Source organism: Peromyscus leucopus, chromosome 8b (genome assembly GCF_004664715.2).
Source record: "Peromyscus leucopus breed LL Stock chromosome 8b, UCI_PerLeu_2.1, whole genome shotgun sequence".
Classification (NCBI taxonomy): domain Eukaryota; kingdom Metazoa; phylum Chordata; class Mammalia; order Rodentia; family Cricetidae; genus Peromyscus; species Peromyscus leucopus.
Window position 1 is genome coordinate 59,085,619 of NC_051086.1, and position 9,451 is coordinate 59,095,069.

Here is a 9,451-nt window from a genome sequence, read left to right on the forward strand (position 1 = left end):
GACCCTAACCCTTCAGGCTTACATCCCCGAAGCCCCAGGAAAATGAGGAACTAAAAAGCTAGTTCCAAGGGCAAACTGACTCAGCCATTACTCAACCACCCCTGCCACAATGTAACAATGTAAAAAGAGTTCTGTTAAGAGATGTGCTCAACTGTGACTGGGATAACTGTAAGAGTTCCAGGAAAGACCACTGTAACCTTTGTGTAACTCTCACTCCCACCCTGATATCCCCCCTGAGGTTTCGGGAAGAATGTACATGAGGACGTGATTGAACCCACCCTGTGATCAGGCCATGATCTTGTGAAATTAGTCTCTAGACATAAATCAATTGAAATGAAATTGTATGGGAATTGTAATCTTATGGCTTTTGTGTTTTTTTTTCCTTTAAAAGTACCCACGTGGCTGCAGTAGGCGTGACTCTTGCTCTCAGAACAAGAGGAGCCCGACTGTACAGCCGCATCAATAAACCTCCTGCTGTTTGCATCAACTGGACCGGAGTCTGGGTTCTTGGGGTGCCCACCTGAGAAGGTACCCTGGTTCTGGGGTCTATCACTTATTACCCACTAATTAGGATATAAAGAAATGAAAGTTAGTTGTTATTGCAATTAAACTTGTAGTCATATTAAGTATGTTTTCAAGGTCAAACAGATATATTTTAGATAGACAGGTCATCTTCAAACACTTTAGAGATCTACAGAATATGGCATTTAAGATGTTCTAATAACATAGATTCTTTTTTTTTTTTTTTGACTGTGAGACATGTCACATGTCTGCTCCTGGCAGTACCAATCTACTTCAGAGAAGATGATGGGCATGGAAGAAACTCCATATGGAGTTTACTTTCTTTGTGGCAAAATTAACCACTGGGCAAGAAAGTGCCCTTGCCCCAACTGCTGACAGTCTGCTGTCCAAATGGACAAGCAAGACACAAAAGAAAGGACTGCCAAACCTTGCCAAGACAAGGTAGGAAGGCCCTTTAGAAAGTCCTGCTTCACAGATGAGTCTGTCACACATGCTAGGCCTGTAGGCCAAAGATGGATGCCCCAACATTGCAGAGGAACCTTGGGTGACTGTCCAGGCAGCCAGCTGTTTCTGTCATTTCTCACATTTTTGGAAGTTGCTTGTTTGCACTTCCTGCTTACTTAGGTAATATTATTTCCTTCTTGGGTCTCTGAGAGAGTTGAAGATTAGATAGTTATAGTTTTCCTTGTTAACAAATTCAGAAAAGAAACTCACTAAAGATGTGTAAAGTGTATAAGTTTGAAAGACATCAAAAGATAGTTTTGGGTTGGTAATACAAGTTAGGATAGAAAGTAAATTAGGTACAACATTTTGGACTCACCAAAATAGGATATATAATGGAGTATTTTCTCTGAATTTGTCAAATGTTTATGAACTGGACATTGTTAATGTAATTCTTGACTGTATATATTGTATATACTTATTGTATATAGTTTTTCTTATATTAGTTATAACCTTCTTTTATTATTTTAGACAAAAAGGGGAAATGTGGTGATATATTGTATACCCTAATAAAATCTACCTGAAGATCAGAGAACAGAACAAGCCACTAGATTAAACATAGGGGCCAGGCAGTGATAGGACACATTTTTAATCCTAGAACTTGGGAGGCAGAGATCTGTCTGGATCTCTGTGAGTTCAAGGCCACCCTGGATTACATGAGATTGAGTCAATCTAGGAGAAAAACAGAGCCAGGCAGTGGTGGCACACATCTTTAATCCCAGTACTTGAGAGTCATCGACCTTTAATCCCAGCACTAGGAAGGAAGTAATATGACTGAGCGGAGAAAGGTATATAAGGCATGAGGAGACAGGAGAGGTCTCCTTTTTGGCTGGAGACCTTTCAGCTGAGGAATCAGAGACATTCAGTCAGGATTTGTGGAGTTGGTGAGGTGAGACATGGCTTGTTCCTTTGTCTCTCTGATCTCTCAGCATTTACCCCAGTATCTGACTCTGGGTTTTTTTTTTTTATTAAAAGACCATTTTGGCAATTCAAGCAACAGGACCCCAAGGCCCCAGGACACTTACTTGCTGGTAGAGCACTCTGAGAGAAGGGAACGGAGCTACAGCATGTTTGGGTGATTGATTTGAATATGTGTCCAGATCTGCAATTGTATTTAAGGTTGGCTAGCTCCTGTGTGAAGTAAACAAATAATTCTCACCTGTAAAAATCAGCGCTACTCATTATCAAGAGGAATGATGGGAGGAATAGGTGAGGCTTAAGGCTGGGGCATGCAGCCCTGGCCCCTTTCACATCCCTGTGGGGAACTCCTCAGCTTTGTCCCAGGCTGGGGAGGAGCCAGGCTGGGTTGGCTCTTGTAGAGGAGTGGGTGGGCAGTTTCAGGAAAAGCAGGGCCAAATCTGTTACTCTCACTCTGGTTAGGGGCTGCTTTGGAGACTTTGGCATAGTTCCCTGAAGAGCTACTCACTGAGGCCCAAGAGACTGAGTTCTTAATGCCCTCTGGGGCTTAATTCAAAATCAGCTCTTCCTTGGTGGGACTTTTGGCTGTTTTGGATTGAATGAGCCAAGGACTGGGGACCCAGAGTTTGTGGGAAGTTCAGGTTAGGGCTCATGATCCTTTGGCTTTTCCCTAGGGATGGTAAGCAGCTGGGCCTGGTTATAGACATATTCCTATTGGTCTATCCATCTATTTATGCATCCACCCATCCTTCTGACGGGCCAGCAGTTTTCCTGTCCATTCTGTCAGATGCCTATCAGTGCATTGGTTTACACAAAATATCTACCATGGCTCTCTCCATCATCTGCTCAATGCTTTATCAGTGCATTTCTCCATCTGTCCGCTCACTTGCTCACTTGCATTCCATCATCTGTCCATTTATCTGTCCACCCATCCATCCATCCATCCATCCATCCATCCATCCATATCCATAGTCATCCATTGCCATCCATCTACCCACCCACCAAAATTTCTTTCTCTAAAAAAAAAAAAAGATTTATTTATTTTTATTTTATGTCTATGGGTGTTTTGCCTGTGTGTATGGGCTCACAGAGGCCAGAAGATGGCGTCAGATCCCCTTGGAATTAGAGTTACTTATGGTTGTGAGCCACCATGTGGGTGCTGGGACTTGAGCCTGGGTCTTCTGGAAGAGAAGTCAGTGCTCTTAACCCTTGAGCCATCTCTTCACCCCCAATCCCTACTTCTCGACCTCTAACCAGGGGCTTAAGACATGACTTACGCCTTTAAGGAGGAAGTGAACGGCATGGTCCCTAAGGAACACAAGACTGTTCCAACACGTTCTAGAAGTATAGTCCAGGTAGGAGATATAAGGGGCAGATTTGCCAGGCTTTTGCCCTGGGACAGGCCAACACCTTGCACTTTCAGCCCCCGCCCCCAGCCTTGAAAAGCAAAGGCAGAGAGGAAGGAGCTGGCAGCTGGAGAGGAGGGAGGGAGCGAGGGAGGGAGGGAGGGAGGGAGGGAGGGAGGGAGAGGCTTCATTTGTCGGCTGCTCAGCAGGTACAGTCAGACTTAAAATGTCCCTGAAGAGTGTCTGCTGAGATGCAGGGGGTGAGCACGCTGAATTATTTCCCCAGTAATTGGCAGCAAAGAAACTGCGGACATCCTGGGGTCTGCATCAAAGCTCAGAGCCTCCCCTGCTCCGCCCGCCGCTTGCTCCCTGAAGATGCGATGTGGCAGCTTGGCTGTGGGTGTGCGGCCCAGTGTGTGAGGTCCACTTCTCTACCTGGCACTCTCCTCCCCTCTGCTTAAGGCACTGTGCAAGTGTGTGTGCGTGTGTGCGTGCGTGTATGTGTGTGTGTGTGTGTGTGTGCGTGTGCCTGTGCGCGTGTGTGAGAGAAGAGAGACAATGCTTTGCTATCTGCAGAAGACAGCCTGGGGGTGGGGCCGGTGTGTGCAGCTTGGGGCTCTGACCATTGGCAGACACAGCCTCCTGCTGCCTGTAGAAACGGAAACTGGAGCCTCCCGGTCTTTCCCTGTAGCAGTTCAGGATCCAGTATTGCTGGAGTCTCTGCCCGCGGACCTGATGGGTCCATCTCTCCATATGGTCTGGGCAAAGCCAGTGGCTCTTGGTCTCCATCCCTCTGTATGGTGCTCTGGCTAGCACTCAGAGGGGGCAGTTTGACCTATTGGTCATATTATTTTGCAAACAGTTGAATTTTCCTGTGTCAGTATGTCCTAACGTGCACATGTATGTGTACACATGAGTGTATGCCTGTATGTGTGTGTGTGTGTTTACATATATGTATGCAATTTTTATATGTGGTGTCCCCCACCCCAGTGAAGGCCCTTTCCACTGGATTTCTAGCTGGTAGCTGGGGCACCTCTCCAATAGGTGGGCCTTCCATCTGGTCACCTGATGTGGGGGTGGGAGGGAGTACTGGGGTGGCATACGGTGGAGGAGCCAGCCAGGTCACTTTCCAGCCTGGGCTCAGCTTCCTGTCTGCTTGGAGCCTGGTCTTAGGGGTAGAACGTTTCCTTTTTCCTCCTACCCATCTTAGGTTCATTGGCTGGGACCCCTGAGCCAAAAGCCAGATTAACAAGAGAAAAGCATGACACATACATGGAATGTAAGGTTCATGTGACTCAGGAAACAAGGACATCCCCCCAGTGGTGTGTGGGGAAGCAGTGGAGAATGGACAGACATGAATGAAGGTGTCAGGGTAGAGGGGCTGAGGGCACACCGTGGGGGCTCAGAGGATGTCTCAGCTTTCCTGCAGGATCTGGAGGGTCCCTCATGCAGATCTTCAGACTAGCTTCAAGCGGGAGGTCAGAGGTCAGGATAGGGTCAGAAAGGGCTTCCTGTGTGGGTCTCAGATTCCTTCCGTTTTAAGCATCCACTATACTAAGGTGCCGCATTTTGGGGTGGCACAGGCTGAAGTCTATTTTAAAACAGAGGATGAATTGGGGGGGGGCAGTGTGGACAACAGGAACACATCCCAACCCACCCTCTGGAACTTCCCATCATCCCTCTTCACCTCAGGAGCTCTGGAGAGCACAACCCCAAACGGTTGGTTGCGTTTCTCTCTCTCATTTCACAGAGGAGAGATGGAGCAGGACAATGGCAGGGCCAGGATTAAGGACACCCTGATGCACACAGTCAGGGGCTCACCAGCCCAGGCTGCCCTTCAGCAGAGAGTTCAAGGACTCACCTGGAGGGCTGTGGCTATCACAGGGGCCTTATTTACAGAGTGCAAAGTCACTGTACCTGGGCAAAGTTACTGTATCATTTGCAGAGCCCAGGGTCTTGTCTTCAAAATTATTAAGCATTCCCTGATGGTAGCAGAAAAATAGGAAGCATAGCATGGTCCCTGAGGTAGCGCCTGTGCAGCCAGCACCAGGGCCAGCAGGACGCCAGCCATCTGTAGAGTAGCCCAGGTTTCCGGGTGGCTACCTGTCCCCCAGTGCTGTGGGTCACTGGGGGCTGGTGCTGGGGCCTAATGGGGAGGCTCGAGAGGCTAGCGCCTGAGTCAGAGGAAAGGCAGACCCCGGGGCTCTGCTGGAGGCGTGCAAGGTGGCTCCTGGGGGGCCTCAGACGGTATACCCAGGAAAGCCAGCCTGAAATCCCAGCACTGAGGAAGCAGAGGCAGGAGGATTGCAAGCTCCAGGCCCCTTGGGCTGCATAGTGAGACTGTACATCTAAATAAAATACATAGAATGATAGAATATATCAATTTTACTCCCGGATTCAGATCCAAAAGTGACGAGTTAGAGGGGCATGGGCTAAAAGAGGGAAAATGCGGTGGTGGCGCACGCCTTTAATCCCAGCGCTCGGGAGGCAGAGGCAGGCCGATCTCTGTGAGTTCGAGGCCAGCCTGGTCTACAGAGCGAGATCCAGGACAGGCACCAAAACTACACAGAGAAACCCTGTCTCGGGGAAAAAAAAAAGAGGGAAAATGCCCCCTGACTTAGCAGCTTTTTGTTCTTAGAAGGAATTTAGAGAACGCACTGAGGAGGGGATTCCCTTGACAGGACCAATAGGGGCATGGGGAAGCCCAGGGCTTCTCTAAAATATCCAAGCACGTGTGTTTTTGGCAGACTCTCAGCCTTGGGCCCCTCCCATCCCCGATACTTGAAGCTGTTAGCTTTCCCTTTCTCCTCAGCTTGGTCATCTGTCTTTCCTAGCTGTTCGGTTCTTTGTTTATGTCAGGGAACAAACCCACAGCCCTCCAGATGACCACCAGCAGCACCCTGGAATAGTTCTGGGGGTCCCTCCATGATCTGAGAAGTCCTCTACTCAAGGTTGTATACCTAACTGCAAACTGCATAGGACTCAAATGTGACCATGACCCATCTGACACTGAGGGCCCCTTCCTAGCCAGGGGACCCCTTCCACCATGACTAGCACAGTGGGAGCCCCCAGTTAGCCCCACCTCTTCCGGAAGTAAGGAGAGTAGAGGCTTGGACTCCCATCTTTCACAGGAGGAAGGAGAATTCTCCCCTGAGAATCACGGAGGAACCTAATGCTGCCACCCCTGCCTGCGCCAAGAGGCAGGGCAAACCGAATCCCAAGGAACCCATCATCTCCCAGGGTGGAAGGCTGGGGGATGCAGACTCCCGATGCAGTACCCCCTGGGAACAGTACACCCGGGAAGGGTCCATGGGCAAGGGCACTCCTCTGCTCGATTGCTTCTGCACCCCACACTCAGATATTTGGCCCCTGAGGTGTGAAGAACTAAGTGCAGGCTCTGGGTCTACGCTGTTTGTAGGGAATGGAAGACCGGGAAGTCCCGCTCTCGAAGCTTTCTCTTTCCTGAGCCGTTGTAAAGAAAGTGATAGCCGGCTTGCCCTGGGTTCAGGCAGGGAGTGGCTGAACTCCAAATGGAGGCAGTTGCCTGAGCTAGGAGGGAAGCCCTGTCCCCGTGGAAGACAGCTTCCCCCAGGGGCTTTGGTTGTTCGTCTGGAGCCAGCGTGACCCCTCACCCCTTGAAATTCTCAGGAGAGGTAGGAATGTCCTGCCTCAAAGAGTCGTCACCATGTGGGAACTCTCAGGAGCTATGATAGCAGGAACAGGGTCTCCCTCGGCTGGACTGTGAGGCCGATGACATCTCTGACCTTGCAAATGCTCCCTCCACACACACCCCTTCCCCAGCCCAGCTTCCCTCATGCCCCCATTGCATGTGCAGAGCTCATTGCTGGTCTTTGAGGAGACACCGGGCACCGGAGGACCCCGGACTGATGGAGGAGCGGGGAAGGAAAGAAGTGTGAGTGCTGGGGTGGGGGGCTGTGGATGGGGCTCAGCAGTAGAAGGACTGCCTACACACTTGAGGCCGTGGGTTCGATTCCAGGCACTGCCGTGGTTAGTTGGCAGAGAAGACAGGAAAGGCCCTTTGCCTTGGTATCAGTTTTCCAGGAGCCAGTAAGAGCTGGAGGCAAGGACAGATCAGCTTGCTTGGGTGGAGGCTGGAGATGAGGCCTGCGCTGGGTCTTAATGCCTGCTCTTTCTGCATGGCCTCTCAAATTCTGCCTTCTCTTTATCTTTCCCTGCTCAAAGCCTGCTTTTTGTTTTGCCCTCTCGTGCCCTGAATGCCTGCTTTTTTTTTTTTTCTTCCTTTCCAGTTGCTGTGACATCAACAGGCTAAGGAAAAAGCATTCCACATTCTCTAGATTTTGGGTAAATTATCCACCGAGTGTTTAAAAATAAAAAAACAAACAAGAAAAATGGGTCAAAGGGAATGTTTACATCAGAGTTTTTTTTGAATGGTGACTTTTCCATGGATAAGATTAATCATTAAGGTCATGGGTGGTCAAGAGTCTACCCGTGATTAGAGCAGATATGTTCCCCTTTCTTTCATGGTCACGAATGAGGAAAGAGAGGATACAGGTACCCATGCCCGTCAGGGGGACACCAGGAATGGCTTTAGACCTTTTCCCATTGAGGAGCCACATTTTCTTCTGCTTTCTCTTACAGGGGCTGCTTGTTGTGACCTTGGACCCTCGGCCTCCTGTTTGTGCAGTGAGATGTCATGAGGAAGTGGGATCTGCATCAGCCAGTTCCTGTTGAAAGCTGGGCAGAGTAACAGCGGCCTTTGATGCATGAGTCTGAAACCTTCCTGGCTGAATCTGAAAGGACCCATGAGCTGAATGTAACCTGTGTCAGTTGGGTGACACTAATCCCCAGGCCAGCTCATGGGTCCCCTAAAAGCCTTCAGCCTGCTCCGCTTTGGACCAGATAAGGATGTGATGGGCACCAGAAGCAAACCTGTGAGGCAGGGCCCACCTGCCAGTCAGCTGCGGTTGATAATGGGCTGCGAGGCCTGCCTGGTGGAGTTTCAGAGAGAAGCAGAGACTCTCCTAAGGGCTGTTTATGTGACCAGCTATTTCTGATTGTGATTGTGCCCTAGTTCTTCCCACTTGGAATGAGAAGGTATGTAACAAAATTCTAATTGTTTCCTGGGATTTCTGTGCCAGGGAATGAGCTCGACAATGGCCCAGACAGCCGTTACAAAATCATTAAAAGGAGGGGAGCTTGGACACATACGCAGAGCCCTGTGATCCCAGCAGCCAAATGCCCATAGAGAGATGAGCGGGTCAGCATCTCGTATTAGATCCGTGCAGTGGAATGTCAGTCAGCTGGTGTCCGAGATCTGCGGTGACACATGCCACAACATGGAAAGACCTCGAAGACGCTATCCTAAGTGAAATCTGCAAACAGAATGGGCATGTATTACATGTTCCACTTAAACTTGGCAGCTAGTGTAGTCAAAAATAAGAGACAGTGGATGGTTGGCAGGGCCGGAAGTGGGGAAGTGCGGGAGCTATGGCTTAATGGGGGCACAGTTTGGGCGGCCACAAAGGTTTACCAGTGAGTGGTGGGGATGGACACGCAGTGTTGCGAGTGCCTGTCACTGAACCGAGTTCCTGACATGGTTAAAGTGGCGAATTATATGTAATTTTCACACACACACACACACACACACACACACACACACACACACTTGTCCATGGGAGAATGAAGTGCCTGTGAGGACTTGTGAGGTAAGCTAGGCTCTGGGGAGCTATGCCCTCTTGGAGTTCAAGGGTCATCCGTATGTCCTGGCTACACCTTCAGGCTGTGGATGCTCAGGTTTGAGGGTTCGGAAGCCTGGAGAGGATGCTTGATTGACAGAAGCTCCTGGAAGTTCTCTTAATCAAATCCCCCCTTGCACTGAGCCCAGGCATTAGTAAGCTCAAGCTTCACTAGGTCCAGCTCAATGAACAAAGACAGATGTTAGCATCGGACGCTCTCACCATCCTGGGCCATAGGCACCAGGCAGTTTCCAGCAAGTGGGTGAATCTGTGTGTGGGGACTGGGCTTTATTCTCATGTCACATCAGCACTGGGAAATTCTCCAGCAGGATGACGGGCTGACTGTCTCCCCTTCCACCTAATCCCATGTGTGTTGCTCACACAGCCAGGCTGCTCTGCAGCTGCTTCCTTCACGCTCAGAATCCTGATTTGTTCCCACCAATCCCG